Below are 16,750 nucleotides of genomic sequence, written 5' to 3' on the forward strand. Positions count from 1 at the left end.
GCCTGTCTTTCCAGTGTGCTAGGAGTGTTCCAGGAGTTATAAAATGAAAACACTAGGTCACCAAGGAGAAGCCAGAGCCATTCCCTAACTAAAAGGGAAGTCAGTCCAATAAGGAAGACAAGACTAAGCAAATTACTTCAATAAATGTACCAGGTGCTGTTATAAAAGTAACTGTGAAATTAAAGAGAAATCCACTTTTCATTTGAGGATAAGTAAGTATTGGTATAACTGTTATCAAAATTCAGCAAACAAGTTCCGGTGGGGGTGTAAAGAGTTTAGAACCCTCTCACAATGATGCAGCCGCCAAGGACAGCAGAATTACCATATTATCTAGCATTTCCACTTCCGGGTGTACATTGAACAAAATGGAAGGCAGAGACTCAAACAGATGTTTATACACCCATGCTTTTATCAGCATTATTCACAAAAGCCAAAATGTGTAATCCACCCATGTCCATCAACAGATAAATGGATCAACAACATGTAATATACACATGTACTAGAATATTATTCAGTTTTTAAAAGGGGGGAAATTGTGCACACAGTGGTGGTATATGCCTGTAATTGCAGGAGGATTCCAAGTTCAAGCCCAGCCCGGGCAATTTTACAGATTTAGTAAGACTTGGTTTCAAAACTTAAAAAGGAATTGGAATGTAGCTCACTATGAAAGGCCTGGGTTCAATCCCAACTGCTGCAAAAGAAAAAAAAAAGAAGGAAATTCTGGCACACACTACACCATGGGTGAACCTTGATGACATTATATCAAGTGAAATAAGCAATCACAGAGGTTCAAATATTGTATGATTTCATTTACATGTGATCTCTAGGGTAGTCAAAAAAACAGAATGGCGGTTCCAGGGGCTGGGGAGAGGGAGCATGGAATGTTAGTGTTTAATAGGTACAGATATTCAGTGTAGAAGACAAAAAAGTTCTGGAGATAGAAGGTAGCAATGGGTGCATAAGCCTGCCACTGAATCACACACCTGAAAACGACTGAGGTTGTAAATTTGTGTTTGGCCATAATTAAAATAGACAATTTTAATTAATTTTTTAATCAAGCAAGAATAAGAGAAAGTTTGACTATCCAAGGATGCTGGGGAAAGAACTGGCACAAAGACAGGCAGCAGGAGAAAGAGAAGGAGTGGTGTTTACATTTAACACACCCAGCCCATGGGACCAGGATCTCAGGCATCTGTTACTTGGACACTGCACAACCCACAGAGAGCCTCTCCCTGCTCTCGGCTCTGAGCAAGTTGCTGGGAGGACGAATTCTCTGAAAAATAAGGGGCAAGGTCATCAACCTGCTGGAAATGATGGTGATGAGCAAGAGGGAAGGGAAATGGGGAACGCTTTTGTGGGGCTTTTTGGATGAAATCCGTGGCATTTGGGGCCAGCCCCACAGGAAATACGAGAAGAAGACCAAGGGAGGTAGCTGGGCATCAGGAAGGGATTCTAGGTGCCCAGGCAGCACACTTTAGAGAATGCTCTTAAACCCTCCTAGTAGCTTAACAGAGGAAGGATTAGGCACACTGAAGATTGTTGGGCTGTCCTAAGATATGAATGGATGTATTTCTAAAAGTTTGGACCCGAGGGCCAAGCCTGGAGAAAAGAACAAATAAATGAAGATTGATGGGAGCTATTGATCAGAGTGAATGTGTTTCCAAATTCTGGCACTGTAATCCTGAGGATATGTGAGGAAAAAAAGATTTCAGCTGGCACACAGGCTCACACTAAAAGATCTAGCCATTTCAGTTTTCATTCTGTCTTTCCTATAAATTCCAGGGCCACACATCTGATTGGTGTTATTGAGACCAAGAAGAGGGCCTGGATGGGCCCTAAAAGGTACTTGTATTCCACAGCTGCCCCACATGTCTTATGGTCAGGCCATACCTACATCTGACACCCCATGGCCTCTCCCGGAAATATTTCCTTCTGCAGCAGGCTCTGGTCATGGACCTGTCACAGATGACTCTGCCCTGCAGCCCCTATGGATGACTGTGCCCTCTGCGGCCCTCCTCAGTCAGTTCCAGGAGGGGTTCCTCTCCTACCCATGAGCATCCTGCCCAGTCAACCTCCTGCAAGTCAGTCTGGGTCAGTTAGTACACTGCCGCCCCTTCTGTAGCAGCCCGTCTGCCTAAGTTCTCATAAAGCCTCTCCTGGATGGCATATGCTTATCTATTTGTGATCTCTGTCTCAAGTTGTGCAGGCTGAGCTAGTGACACCAGCTGCCCGTCTGCCTAAGTTCTCATAAAGCCTCTCCTGGATGGCATATGCTTATCTATTTGTGATCTATTTATCTTATCTATTTATTTGATCATTGCTGGTGTCAAGAGGGGCTGGCACTGGAGCTGATTACAATGAAGACACCTGGCAGCCAGAGAGTGACAGGAAGCAACAAGGAATTACCAGGAGCCACCATCTCTGATGGCCGAAAGCATCCTGAGACCTGTTGGGAGCCACTCAGGCCCAGGGGCAGAAAAAACTGCTAACACTAAAAGAGATGATAGCTAGTAGCCTCTGGCACTCAAAACCCAGTACTGCTTACTCTAAAAGAGCTGGTCGGTGAGTCACAAAGGAGGATGCAGTGTTGGATGATTGTAACCCTAACAGCTGTGGCCCACACAGCTGAAAATATTTCCTCTGATAATAATGAAAAAGTCTGAAGATCCCCATTGTAGTTTACATTATTTTGTTTTCAGTGTACATAATACTTTCTATTATTAGGGCATACTAGCTTTTCACTGATAGAGAAAATAATTAATAGAAATTTTAAAATCCACTTAGTGAAAAAAGAACAAAGTAGTATGGTATTAACAGATTAATTTACTGGCATTCTGAGATATGTAATCAAAGCAGAGTGAGCTGCGTCGAGGCACAGGGAGGAACACACGTAGCTGCTCTGTAATCAGGGAAGGTGAGGGACTTGAGGAGGATGAAGACATCTGTGTTGGTAGAGGAAAGGGATCTGAAGGATAATCAGGAGTCCAGGTGGGGCTTTTATGAGAATAAAGGGTTCATATCCATCTCTGGATGGACAGAGGGCTCAACAGGTCTTCAAGGATCTGGTGGAGGTGGCATAGAGGCACTGGCCTGGGGAGCTGCAAAGCAAAGCCCATGGTGGATCAAGGGAGAGAGTAATGGTGTAGGAGAGTCAAGGGGGTTCCTTCTAGCCTGAGGTTTTCCCTCCAGATGTGTCATGAAGGAAGGCATGTACAAATGACAGTGACGATGACAACAGTGATTTTTGTCTGTTTATGTGTGCAGGTTGCAAGTACCTCACATCTAGGAACTCATTCAATCTTCACAAGAACCATGTGAAATATGGATCTTTTTTACAATGAGGAAGTTGAGGTACTGAGAGGCTAAGTGACTTGCCCAAGGTCACACAGCCAGTGAGTGGTGCAGCCGGACACTAGTAAGCTCTGCATTATGAAAGGGCAGGGAGGCCTAGTGAACAGGATGGTGTGGCTAGCTCCACCCAGCACCTGAGTCCTGCCACCCAGAAGGTGACAGGGCCTTGGTCATTCATGGAGTCAGGTCTGGGAATGAGCACACCAGGTCAGCTGAGCACCTCCCTCCCTTCCCCACCCCAGCCAGCCCTTTAAGTCATGGAGAGGCTGTCATCCTGTGACATCACAGGGAGATGACAGGCGATGACTTTGCCAAAAGAGTGACAAGATCTCTGTTGCTGAGAAGAGGCACAGCTGTGAGGCAGCCAGAAAAGGTCAGATCTCTCTGAGCCAGGAGTGGCTACAGCCTCTAAGGACCAGGGAAGCCTCAGAAACAGAGGGACAAAGGGGCCCCAGGGGACCAAACCTGGGTAACAGGCCAAGGGCTGGGCACCCAACTCTGCCCTGCACACTGTGCTCCCAGCTCAGAAACTTTCAGTATGGCCTATCAGAGGCTACTAGCTGTATTTCTCTGGTTTTGTGTTTTTTACCATTGTATTTACCATTGTATTATACCATTCATGCACTACTTAAATATTAATTGTCTTCCCTTTAGACTGTTCCTCTGTGGGGCTGTGTTCTTTATCTGATCTTGTTCTATGCTGCCTGACACATGGTAGATGCTCAATAATATTCATTTAATTGAAGCCTCACCTCAGCTCAAGCTATTCAATGTATGGGGTCCCTCAGGGGAGTTGAACTCTCTGGCTTGGTGATGGAGGGGACAGCCACCCAGAGCCCAGGTAGGATGAGTCTTGCTTCTCAACCTCTTCCAATGCTACTGTGGAATCTCAGTGAGCTGGAGCCTGTCACGTTCTTCCCAGTACCCAGTGGTAGGGTGGGCCTCTTTTAATTATGGCACTGATAATTATTATGGATTATCTTATGGATGTTTATCTTATGGATGTTTCTGAAGGCTTGGCTGGAGAGTCTAAATGTTCCATCTGTAAGACAGCTAAAAGTTAAAAGTATGCCCCAACTAACACATATTTTAGCTAAAGGTATATAATTTAAATTCTGTAGAAGTCCTAATGCTGAAGTCCTAACCCTCATGACCTCAGAAGGTAACCATATTCAGAAAGTCTTTCTAGTTTTATTTAATTAAGATAAGGTCACCTGGAAAGGGGTGTGCTCCTGATCTGATATGACTGGTGTCCTTATGAGAAAGGGGAAATTTGGCAGAGGGAGAGCACCAAGTAAAGACAACAGCAGGCTAGGGTGTGGCCTCCTGAAGCCAGTGAACCACCAGAAAAGTTAAGAAAGCCTCAGAGGAACCAACCCTGTGAACACTCCACCTCAGACAGCCTCCAGAACCAAGGGAGAATGCATGTCTGTTGTTCAAAACACTGAGTTTGTTTGTTTTGTTTTTTTGTTTTTTGAGACAGGGTCTCACTATGTAGTTGAGACTGACCTGGAACTCACTATGTAGCCCAGGCTGGTCTCGAACTCACAGCGATTCTCCTGCCTCAGCCTCCCGAGTGCTGGGATTACAGGTATGCACCACCACCCCTGGCAAGCCACCGAGTTTGAGGCTGTCCATGCCAGCCACCCTGGAAAAGCCACACGGCTGTTTCCAACAGGACTCTGGTCGTGGCAGGCAAGTGAGTCATGGAGAATTGCTGTGGAAAGAGGGCGGTGGCACCCTTCCTGCTAAAAGGGATACAATAAGCTGCTCCTTGTTAGGTTAGGGGAATGCTTGTTGCTGACAAGCTTCCCCTGAGACTAGGCCAGCCTCCACCTCAAACGTGTCCCTTTCCACATCCCTTGAGCCACTCTTCCTGCTCACTCCCACTTCCTACTTCCTCTCCCAGCTTGGCCATGCCAGAGCTCAACGTGCACTCCCCTGGCTTTCCATCAAAGGTCCCAGATGTGCAAATACCTAGACTGGCTCCACACGCAGGAGAGGCCACTGCCAGATCGGGAGCAAGAGAGCTGCCCCACGCACAGTGGAGGGCTCCTCATGCCAGTCTGCTGGGGCCCACGGTTAGAAACACCCAAGAATGCCCATGTGTTGTGCCAACCGCAGAACAGAGTGTGCAACGCAGCCTGCTCCTGCAAGGGAGATAAGAGGTGTCTACGGTCTGGACAGTGCATACCAAGGAATTGTTGAGTTCTGGATACTGAAGCAGCAAATAGTATAGATTTTGTTCCTTTTGCTTGTGAATATATCATAGGTTTTCAGCTGGAAGCGTGTGCATGTGCACATAAGCATGTTTGACAGAGATGGAGAGAGAGACACACATACACACACACAGAGAGAGAAAGAAATAGTATAGCCAAGCCCTCTGTAACTTCCACATCCATGAATCAGCCAAAATCAGATCCAAAATAATTAAAATAAATTATATCGGTGCACAACATGTATGGGCTCTTCTTGGTCATTATGCCCTAAACAAAACAGTTTAATGACATAACAACTAGAATGTATATTACATTGCATATTATAGGTACTGTAACTGAGAGAGGATTTTAAGTACAGGAGAAGGTGCATAGGTTACATACAAATGCTATAGCATTTAACATAGTGGGCTGAGCATCTACAGGTTTTGGTATGTGTGGAGGGAGTGTGTCCTGGAGCAAACCAATCTCTTGTGTATACGGAGGGTCCATTGTACTATTAAAACCCTTGAGGAGATTTAGAGCCTAGCCAACTTTTCCCTGGGATGCTCAGTATCTGTGTTGAGTGAGGCCATCCTGAAATGGGGGTGGAGTGGAGATGCTTTCCTCTTCCCAGCTCTTTTTTGACCCAGAATGTGAGATGAGAGTGCATTGACCAATGATCCTAATGGACCAAGACTAAGGGATTTTTCCTATGCACGAAAAATTTTAATGCTAAAATTTTTGTCCACCTCAGACTAGACACACACACACACACACACACACACACGTACATACATACACACACAGAACTCTGAAAGGTACCTCAGAAGTTGTATGCAGCCAGCTTGGGATGTACAGAGTGCCCAACCTGCCCTGAGGAGAGACCATTGCTGTTCATCACTGCTCTGCCCTAGAAACTCTTTCCTAGCCAAAGCTGGGACTGTGGATTAGAACCCACGGATTCCCCAGCAATGGGAAGTATTCCTGCAGAGGTGCCTGACCCCTTCTCAGAATATGCTGGGGAGGCCACAGATCCCGGGGAGGAGGCTGACCTCAGGCTCAGCACTTCCTCCTTAGAGATGTTTCAGATCGACTGCCTGGCTTGGGTCAAATTTTGCAGTGTTTCAAATCCTAAAACCTCTAGCTATGCATGTAATTTCCCCCCTTTCGGTCTCCCCCTTACCTTCTCTGAAAGTTTCTCTCTCATCTTGGCTCTGTTTTACATGTAGGAAACTACATTTGAACCTCCTATTTGTTTTCACCCTTTGGGAAAGGTGAAAGAGAGAATAGAAATTATTTCCTTCATTTATCTGGAAAAACTGAGGCCTGACAAGATTTGGCATCTTGTTGGAGATCCTGCCTGGCTTGGGAATAGAAAGGCGATAGGTTGTGCAGCACAGCCAAGGAGGCCAAGAGTTGTCACTGCGTTTTTCTCATGTGATGTGCACTCTACACAGTGGCCGCAGTGATAGGTCACCCATTTGATACACAGCTCCTCAGAAGGGCGTGCAGTGTCTGGAAGAGCATACGGGTATATCCCATGACAAGAGAAAAAGCAGACCTCAAGTCAGTCAGTATGGAACACACAGAATCAACAGACCACGTATCATCTCTTCACTCTTGTCTGCAAGTTGCCTTCTGATCCACATTGAACCCAGTGCTGATAGAGGCCAGGGATCCCTTCTCTCACAGTTATCCTCTGTCTGTCCACTTAAACTTCCCAAGTCTGCCTTTATCTTTACCTGCATCTGTTATCTGCCTATCCAACTTTGTAGGACTCTCTGTTCCTTCAGTCTTGAAAGGAGAGAATCTACAAGACAAGCACATCTTCTTTTGCTAATATTGACCAATCCTTAGGGCATCATTTCAAGATCTGTTGATGTCTATAAATGCTTGTCTATGTCCTTTACATAAAACCTCCTTTACACACAAGGAAGAGAGGGAGGAAGGGGCAGAGGGACAAAAACCCTATTATATCCCATTAGATGAAGCCACTGAGTCTCCAAAAAGGACACTCAGCCTTCTGGTTCCCACATCAGAGAACAAGATGTGGAACAGCCCCACCTCCAGGGCCAAAGGACCCCTGAATTGTCAAACCTATCCAAAAGCACCCTGAGTCCTCTGCCACATAGCAGGGCTGGTTCTAGTAATGACCCGCCCAATCATCAGTGACGTCCAATTGTTTTGGTCAGGTTCATTCCTGCTCCATGAAACAGTTAAGAGCTATCCTGCCCCACTGATTGCCAGACTCATAAAGGTGGACCCACGTGTACTTCCTTGTGGCTCCAAGACACACTGGCTCACTCATTTGCCCACACCCAGAGGGAGAAAAGGCAGCAGCAGGCAGCACTTCCACCTCACATGCAAATCAGCCCTGAGAGTGCAGCTGGACTCCTCCTGCTGCTCCCGGGCAATGCTCCTGGGCAAGCCCTGCAGAAAATGCCATCCTGGGCGCTGTGTGCTCATCCTTGTTCTTGGTCTCCTGTGCGACGCTGTGGGCCTGGTCCTTTTGCTGCTGGGGATTTTTGCCACACTGAATTACTGGGACTTCTTGGTCTACACCGGGGCCCTGTTTCTGGCATTCAGCCTGCTGTTCTGGGTGTCCTGGTATACCTTCAACATCGAAGTGCCTCTTGAGAAACTGGACTTGTAGCGTGGCCGTGGGCAGTGGAGAGATGCATGAGCCACATGCAACCATGAACCTGGAGCTGACAGGCGCCCACCCAGGATATTCCACGGGGACCAGGTGAGTTCACACAATCCTGCCCGGAAGGGTGGTCAGGGAGGAGGGGACAAGGCCAGGACAGGACAGAACAGGCAAGCAGCTGGACAGTACCCCGGCTAGGGATTCGGTAAACCTGGGTTCTAGTCAGTGCTATGCTGGACCGGCCAAAGAATCTGAAGCAAGTATTTCTTCTCTGGGAACTATTTTCTTCAGAGAGGCCAGACAGAGCAGCTCTACAACCCCTTCTACCTCTGTTATACCACTAACAATCCTGTCTGCCATGCAAAAGGGAAGTTATCCCTTTAGTTTGCAATTGGGGAGAACAGAACCCATCTTGATTTTCCACTGGGGAAAATTCCTGCTGGGGGAAAAAAAAGGAAAGGATGGAAAGTTCTCCAGTGGCTGTTGATGCCCTTGCGTGCCTGGAGGGGTGTGTGCTGGGCTGCAGAGGAGCAAGCAGAGCAGAACCATCCAGAACGGCCCTTCTCACTTGCTTCCTCCTACACCTGCCTGGGTTGGACACACAAGGCAGGGTCAGATCCCGCCCCCATGTTCACTTAGCAGCGCCCCTATCCCACCTCCTCATACACATTACATGCAGCCAACATATATGCCTGAGCCAGCCTCAGCTCCAGAAGTCAACAGACCATGGATTCATGGGTTTCCTCTGTCGACCTGTGTCACAGCCTGGCAAGCAGCTCCGTTAACTGTACGGTGCCAAAGAGGCAGCAGTTGTAATATATTTTCCATCTTGACAATGTCCAGAATATAGTGCTGGTCTGGCCCTTACAACTCTGAATTAAGGACGGGCAGTGTCCCCGGGGGACTACAGCTGGAGCCTTGGTTGGTTTGATTGTCATTCTCTCTTCCCCAGATGGGCCAGGACCTGCACTCAGGTGCAGCCAGGCTCGCCCTTTTGATTAGGAGATGTAGAAGCAAAGGTCATTGCTGAACTGGAAGCAGGAAATAATGAGTGCACCTTTTATGGGAAAGTATTGTAAAGAGCAGCGCATTCAGGAGGTCCCCGTGGCATGCCTGGTAGGAGACATCGGAATACCTAGGACCCACTCTGAGCTCCCACATCCAGCTGGGTGACCTTGGGCAGTCTGCATCCACCGTGAGCTTCAGTATTCTCAACTGTAAATGGAGGGTCGTAGTCCCCACCTTTGTTAAAAGGACCAAACACGGGTAAGGCAGGAAAAGGCTCTTTGCAAATGATGTTGATAGGGAAAACTTTAATAGGGAAAATTTAGGAAATGTCACAATGTAAAATAACTTCTGCCCCTCTGCTTAGTTCAGAATGAATTGGTACCAGGGACACCTAATCACCCACAAAAGTTTGTAAGTGAAAAGAACCATTGTTAGCTTTGTTAATCAAACAAGCTCCCTTCCTCCTGGCTAGAGTGGGTAACTCAATGAATCTTAAAGGTAACTTCCCTGACAAAGAACTGCATCCGGGTTGAAATTCAAGTGCCTTGCTATCATGTTTTGGGTATCTGTAAAAATGCAGTGTAACTAACTAAGTAAGATCAAAGCTGTAAAACCCTATAAAAGAGGGAGTTGTAACCCAATGGGGGAGTCGATCAGGGCACCACCATTAGGTGTGATCAGTCCCCATCGATGGAGTAAACTTTTTATTTTACTTCCATTCTGCTGCCTTTCTGTGGGTCACTTGCTATCTCCTTCAGTAACATTGTGGTTCCCACAAACATCAAGGGCTGTTATTAAACACGTGGTTTGGGGTGAGTAAACTGAACCAGAATCCAATCTGGGAATACTTGGAGTTCCTGAAGCTAATAATGGAGGGGGTCAACTCATACTTTGCATTATGAAATTTTAAAGCAAGGGCCATCATCCTCATTTGTTTGCTGTTTCATTGGCATAGGTCAGCTACTGTGTGAGGCCCTAGGGATGCCAAGACGCATGAGGGCTGTGCTGTCAGGGAGTTGACTGTCAGGTGAGAATGACACATCTCAACCAAACAGTCACACTAATAACAGTGTAATAACACAGTCAGGTGCGGCCCAGGAAGGAAAGAAGCATCAAGCCACAAGAATATACAATATTGAAATGGACCCAGAAGGTGGTGACATTAAGCTGAACACCAAATGAAGAGTAGGACTGGAAAAATCTATAGCCAAATGACTTGGAGAAGGGAAACAGAAGGGCAGAGCGCGAATACTAGGCCCTGTAGTAGGTAAAGGCTGAATATGGCAGGACTTTGAAGGCCTCATGAAGGATGTTGCTTATTACTCTAAGGACAATAAGAACCCACTAACTTACACTTGTCCAGAAGGGACACACACAAGATGTGAGCATGGGTGGAACTTGACATAACTGGACCTGTGTGTCCAAAAGACTACCCAGACCACAGCAAAGATGGTGGCCCTGCATGGTGCCACCAGTTGAGGGGCTGAGACCCAAGGCCAGCACAAGGCTCGTTGTCTCACTCACCCTTCCCTCAGCCAACAGATACCTAACAGCCCACTGGTAAGGACCACAGGCCAACTCCACACAGACTCTGACCTGAATCCAGTTTTGTTCCTTTCTAGCTGTATGACCCGAGGGGCAAGTTACTTTACCTCTCCATGCCCCAGTTTCCAAATTTGTTAAGTGGAGATGATATGGTTAATAACAACCCCTCCCTCCTAAGGATGCTGCTCAGATTAAGTGTATTATTATCTGTTCAACACAATGGCTCTGTAAAGCAAAAGGTCATTAAACCTTGGTTACAATGCAGAAAGCTGGCTCGGGCAGAAGGGGAGAACTTCCTCCAAAGTAGAAACCTTTGAACTATGATTATCATTTGTTAAGATAGCCTCTGTGGTACTAAGGTTTGTCAGTAGAAGTGAGAGTATGTGCTCCCCCAGAAGGCGAGTATTATGCTTAGGCTCGGCACATTAGAGGATGAAAGTTCCGTTGCAGTCTTCATTGAACACATATGCAATTACCACCTTCACTCTTTTACTCTCCAAATTCCATGCTGAGGAAGCCCTCACAGGTAGTTAGCATGTCCATCCAGCCTCTCTCTATTCCTCCATCCCCTGCAGGGTGTCAGGGCTGACCCAGAGTAACAGGTCAGTGTGACTGAGACCTGCTGTTCCAGAGGCTGCTTGTTTATGGGGCTGCACCCCAAACCCCTTGTGACCTTGGACAATTCATTTTACTTTCCTTTACAATGAGTCCTTTGGTCTCCATGGGAGGAAGGTTTCAAAGTGGAAGGAGTAGGAGGATGGGGTGAGGGCATAGTGAGGGGCAGGACTCCAGCAGCCCCACCCTGCCCCCTGCACTCCCCTGGTTTACCAAAGCAGCAGTGCTCTTGGTGGTTTTATGTATTGAACTCATACATAAAGCTTTGCATGAATGCAAGTCTCTGATGCCACTTCTCACAAACACCTAGTGTCAATTCCCTTGAATTCCATGACCTTTGGCCAGGGTGTAATCACGAGTCATATTTATGATTTATGGGCAGATGGCAACTGGCTTTGCCAGTTCTTCCATTCTCAGAGTGGGGGAAAAGGACAGAATGTAGACTCCTCAATTCAGAGCTGATGCCACCGTTCATTGTGTGTCCTTCAAGGAATCAGAAAGGGAAGGTGAATAGGACTTGCCCTGCCGGGTCTCCAACACAAGGAGGTCACATTCCTGAGCTGGTATGGACATAGCAGAACCTGTACCTTGTGACTTCTCTGGAGATGAGAGCAGCCAGCCACTGATCCTCAAAGTCCACCCAGAAGCTTAAGAGTGGCTCGTTTCTACACCCTGACTACCCGGTACCAAGCACCATTCACCCTTGGATTTTATCACTCAGTAGCTATGCTTTCAGAACTGCTTGCTCTACTTTCTACTCTTAGGCTTTTCCCATAGATAAGAATAAGCCCCCAGAGAAAGTCAGGGGAGGACTCTTGCTCTTTTACAACAAGCCATGCAAGACTATGCACCCCACAAACATGCACATACACCCTGTATGCATGCCTACTTCCCTTATTGCTCTCCCATGCATCCAGCATATCCAGTGTACACATGCACGTGCGAGCCTACACACAAGTCTCCTCTTTCACCTTATTAACACATGAGCACCCTGTATGCATATGGTGCACATACATGGTTGTACACACAACAGCACAGCACCCACACACACTTACATAAACCTAATCCCATCCTCCACATCCACAGCACCCCATGTACATACACTTACACTTGCTGCACACCCACCCAGAAACACACTCTTACCCACACAAGCCACTACCCAGGAATCAAAGTCAAAAGCATGGAAGGTCCACTAGCAGCCAGAGCCCTGGAAAGTGAAACTTGTTTTTCCGTCTTGGCTTTTTCCAACAGACAGACTCTGCCGGTGGAGGAGGCGGGGAAACTGCCAAGTCTGCCCAAAGGTGAGCTGGCTAAAGGCCCCCACAGCTGCACAACAAGCTCATGCCCTGGGCAGAAACAGGGCTGGGGCCGGGTACACAGTGAAACATTTGTCAGATCTCCAGAGATTTTTAATCAAAAGGGAGAGAAAAGGCAAGCACACAATACTTCACAAAAGTACACAGTAGTAAGTAGGCTCTGAAAGCTAGGACGGGGCACAGAGCTGCGAGAGGAGGCAAGGGGCCATATGTCTGGCCACAGTGGTTTTAAAGATCTGGCCTGGCTCCTAGGGATGAGATAAGACTGTGACAGGCAGAGACAGTAGGGAAGGGCTATCCAGGCAAGGGAAAGGCTGCAGAGACTAAAGAATTCGCAAGTCCAGAAAAGGCAGAAAAAACACATTGGACTTGGGATTTATTTGGGGCCTTCGGTACTGGCCATACAGGATTTTGAATGCCAGGTGAGGATTTCTGGGGAGGATGGAAGAGCCTTCAATGACCTTACAGACTGGAGAATGATGCAAATCCACTCTGTTTGAGGAGTAACTTGGTATTGTGGGCACAATGGGTTAATCAGGAGAGTCCCAGAGACAGAGACACAAAATGCAAGAGTAATAAGGACTCTAAATGAAATAATGGCCATGAGTGGAGGGGAAAAGGGCAGAGGCAGCAGTCTCTTCCAGGAGGGACGCAATGCCAAAGACTTCCACGGCATGAAGAGTTCAGGAGAAGGTTAAAAGATGTAATTTCTCCTGAACATGGAGAGTCTTAGAGAAAAGTGGGGCAGAACTGATTGTCATCAAATATGCAGGTTTTTTTGTTTTATCTGTGGTACTGGGCATTGAACCCAGGGCCTATGCACTGAGCTACACCCCCCCCACACACATTCCCTTTAAATTTTATTTTGAAACAGGGTCTTGCTAAATTGCCCAGCTTAGGATCAAACTTTCAGTCCTCTTGCCTCAGCCTCCCAGAGTGACATGGGATTACAGGTGTGCGCCACCATGTCCAAATTTGAGCGGACAGATTTTTAACTGAGAAGAGAGGTCAGACATGGACAGGAATGTGAATGGGACAGTAGAAGGCAGGGAGGCAGAAGGAAAGGGGGAGGATACAGGGACTGTGAGAGCAGAGAGATGAACCAAAAGAGGGAGAAGAGTAGAAAGAAAGGAACACTAAAATTCACTGAACTGAGCCCTAGGGCACTGCACATTATCTCCCTTCCCCTATAAACAACACCTTGAGGAAAGTATCATTACCATAATCACCACCATCATTGTTCCCCTTTCATAGATAAGGATAATAAGGAGCATAGAGGTGAAGTAACTTGACCAACATGTCAGAGAAAACCTGTTATATCTGCCTCTTGTTCATCCTCTTTCTACTAGATAGCACTGGCCAACTATGGCCCATAGCCAAATCAGACCCACCTCCTATTTTGTAAAACAAGTTTTATTGGCTCCTAGCCAGTTCATTGCCTCATATTTTGGCCATAGCTTCTTTATGCTATCATGGCAGGATTGAGATTATGAGCCCTAAAACAGTGATTATGAGCCCCACAGAGATTATATTATTATATTATTATATTATATTGACTAGCAGGCCCTGTAGACAAGAAGTTGGCCAATCTCTGGCCCACTCATGGTATATATTTTAGAAATGTGAGGAGGAAGGCAGTGTGGAGAGCCTAACTGGAAGTCACCAATAATAATAAGGGAATGATACTATGAAGGTAAAAAAGAGGAAAAAACCTTGGAGATCATATTAAGAGTGAGGGGAGAGCCGGGGATTTAGCTCAGCAGTTCGGTGGCCTGCCTTGCAAGCGCAAGTACCCGAGTTCAATCCCCAGTACCAAAAAAAAAAAAACAAAGAAAAAAAAAATCACTGAGGGGAGCTGACCTTAAAATGCCTCCAAGAGGTTGAAGCCTACAGAAAGATGACAAGTCTTGGCAATGGGCCTCTATTAATAGATGGGGAAAGATCAGATTGATGTTACTCTTTGAGAGACAGTTGGGAGGCACAAAGAGTGGGTGCAGAGGAGACTCCCAAGTATTTTGTGATGAAATTAGAGAGACAGCTGTTGCCTGATGGCATAGCTGGCTTGAGGTCGGATGTTTGTAGAGGAAGAGATACCGAAAATTGGGCAGGCTGGTAAATGGAGGAGGGGAACCCAGTAGAGAGATAAAGAGGATAGTGAGGCGATAAGTGAAGATAGACCTCTGAACATGTGCCAGGTGGGAACGGAGGGAAACATCCCGAGTCCAGCAAGGCCATCGGTTTGCCTACAGGGAAGGGTGGAGAGAACACAGTGGAGTATGCTCAGCCAGTCACTTATTTTCCTGAGCTCATTCATGGCTTACAACTCTCGAGTAAGGGATATAAATCCCTATTTTACAAGGTGGGGTGGGGGACTGAGCCTCAGTTTCAGGGTTAGTCCAAGGGAAGCATACTATTGAAGGACAGCACCAGGATCCAAGCCTGATTCAGGCTGCCTCAAGAACGATGCTTGTCTCACCACACAGAAGCTTGAAATGATGGCGCTGAGTCTCAGCTGATGCATTCCATTTTCATTTACTCAATATAGGACCTGTCCGATGGAAAAGAATCAAAGCACCCATGAGAATGATGTGAATGACTGTGAATGCCACTCTCAATCTAGAGCCCAGAAGCACTCTGCCAGGATACTGGCATGGCTGCCACTGCCCCAGCTGTTCGTGGAGAGCCTCAGGAACCATGAAGTCTTCCTAGTGGGGATTTAATGGCAGCCACGCTGCTGCAGACTTAGATGCCAAAAGAAAAGTCCCATCTTTGCCACTTCTCTGGTCAGTGTCCTTCAAAAAAAAACCTGACAATTGGGATTCCCTGCAAGCCCACATCCCTCATGTTGTTGCTACTTCTCTGACTGGCCGGACAGATTCTGTGAGCCCCTGGAGGGCTCCACCCTGCCCACACTGTCCAGTGAGCGCATGGAACAGTATGTGAATGTACAACCAACGGTGTGTATGAGAGGACTCTCTCCTCCTCCACGGGGAGAGCTGAGCACTCTGCTTGCAGCCCCACCCACTTGTGCAGCCTGGCTCACATTGAGCTCTAAATCAGCTGAAACCCTCTGAGCATTTGTCTGACTGACAAGCTAGGTCTCCGCTGTGCTGTGCGTGTGTCATTCACTCCATGACCTTAAAAAGGCAAGACTTAATTTTTGGCTGAAATTGCATGTGGTTAAGAGCAGCCCAACTATAGCAACCCTGAGGGTCAGCATTCCTCGGGTGATCTGATAGATGGGCTCTGCTTTACCACCCAGGCTTGACATGTCTCACTAATTTATATCTCCCCGAGTCTAGTTTTGTATTTTGTATTTATATTACCACTCCTCAAAATGTGTACATGTTCCCTTTAAGCTGCCTCATATATTTTATGTTGTGAGGCAGTTAGCTAAATAAAGAAGCAGATCTGGACTGGTGTTTTCACTTGGCAGCATAATTCTGAATCTGCGTGATTTCAAAGCCCCAGTTGTAAGGCACTGTCTTACTGTTGATTGAACCTGTGAATAGATTACTCATGGACCATGGCAGATCACGGTGTGATGGAAGCAGAACGCAAATTACCCCAACGTGTGCCATTTTCACCATCTCTGTCCTCAGCCACCAGCCTGGCTTCTCAGAGTTACGCTGGGCTCAGAAATATGAAAATTTCTGCACGAAAGAACATTCCAGTGAAGGCATTGAAAGAAAGATTCCTCTCCTGTGCAGAGTCTTCCTTGACTAAATTTACAGGTACTTCTGTTATCACCCCAGACGGTGATTTCTTTGTGGGTCTGAACTGACTGCGTATCATGAGAGTGCAACTCTTACTTGGGATTCTGAGGTGAGCATAGAAGAAAAGTTACAAATAATCAAAATCACTCTGTCCTCAGGAAGACTCTGTATTAAGGCCTCGTAACTACTCTTGGTGAGACTAGTTGGGTGCTTTGTTTTTTGGGTTTTTGTTTTTTTTTAATTCTAGGAATGAAACTGTTTGCTATTTCTTTGGTTGGATATCAAATGCAATCATTGGCTTTCACTTAGCAGAAGCCACATTATTCAAAATATGCAAATCTTGAAAAACTAGGA

General features: G+C 46.7%; 1 long non-coding RNA gene across 1 annotated transcript in view; it reads left to right on the top strand.

Annotated features, from left to right (window-relative positions):
- The window catches only part of LOC117285854, a 26,398-nt gene extending 10,326 nt beyond the window's left edge, over positions 1–16,072 (top strand). Inside the window, exons 2-4 of the long non-coding RNA XR_004516942.1 lie at positions 6,309–8,295; positions 12,616–12,665; positions 15,226–16,072. This is a non-coding gene — a long non-coding RNA (uncharacterized LOC117285854). The remainder of the gene's footprint in view (positions 1–6,308; positions 8,296–12,615; positions 12,666–15,225) is intronic.
- Positions 16,073–16,750: the final 678 nt, after the last annotated feature.

Source organism: Fukomys damarensis, unplaced genomic scaffold (genome assembly GCF_012274545.1).
Source record: "Fukomys damarensis isolate Sample0158 unplaced genomic scaffold, DMR_v1.0_HiC HiC_scaffold_13, whole genome shotgun sequence".
In the NCBI taxonomy this organism is placed as follows: domain Eukaryota; kingdom Metazoa; phylum Chordata; class Mammalia; order Rodentia; family Bathyergidae; genus Fukomys; species Fukomys damarensis.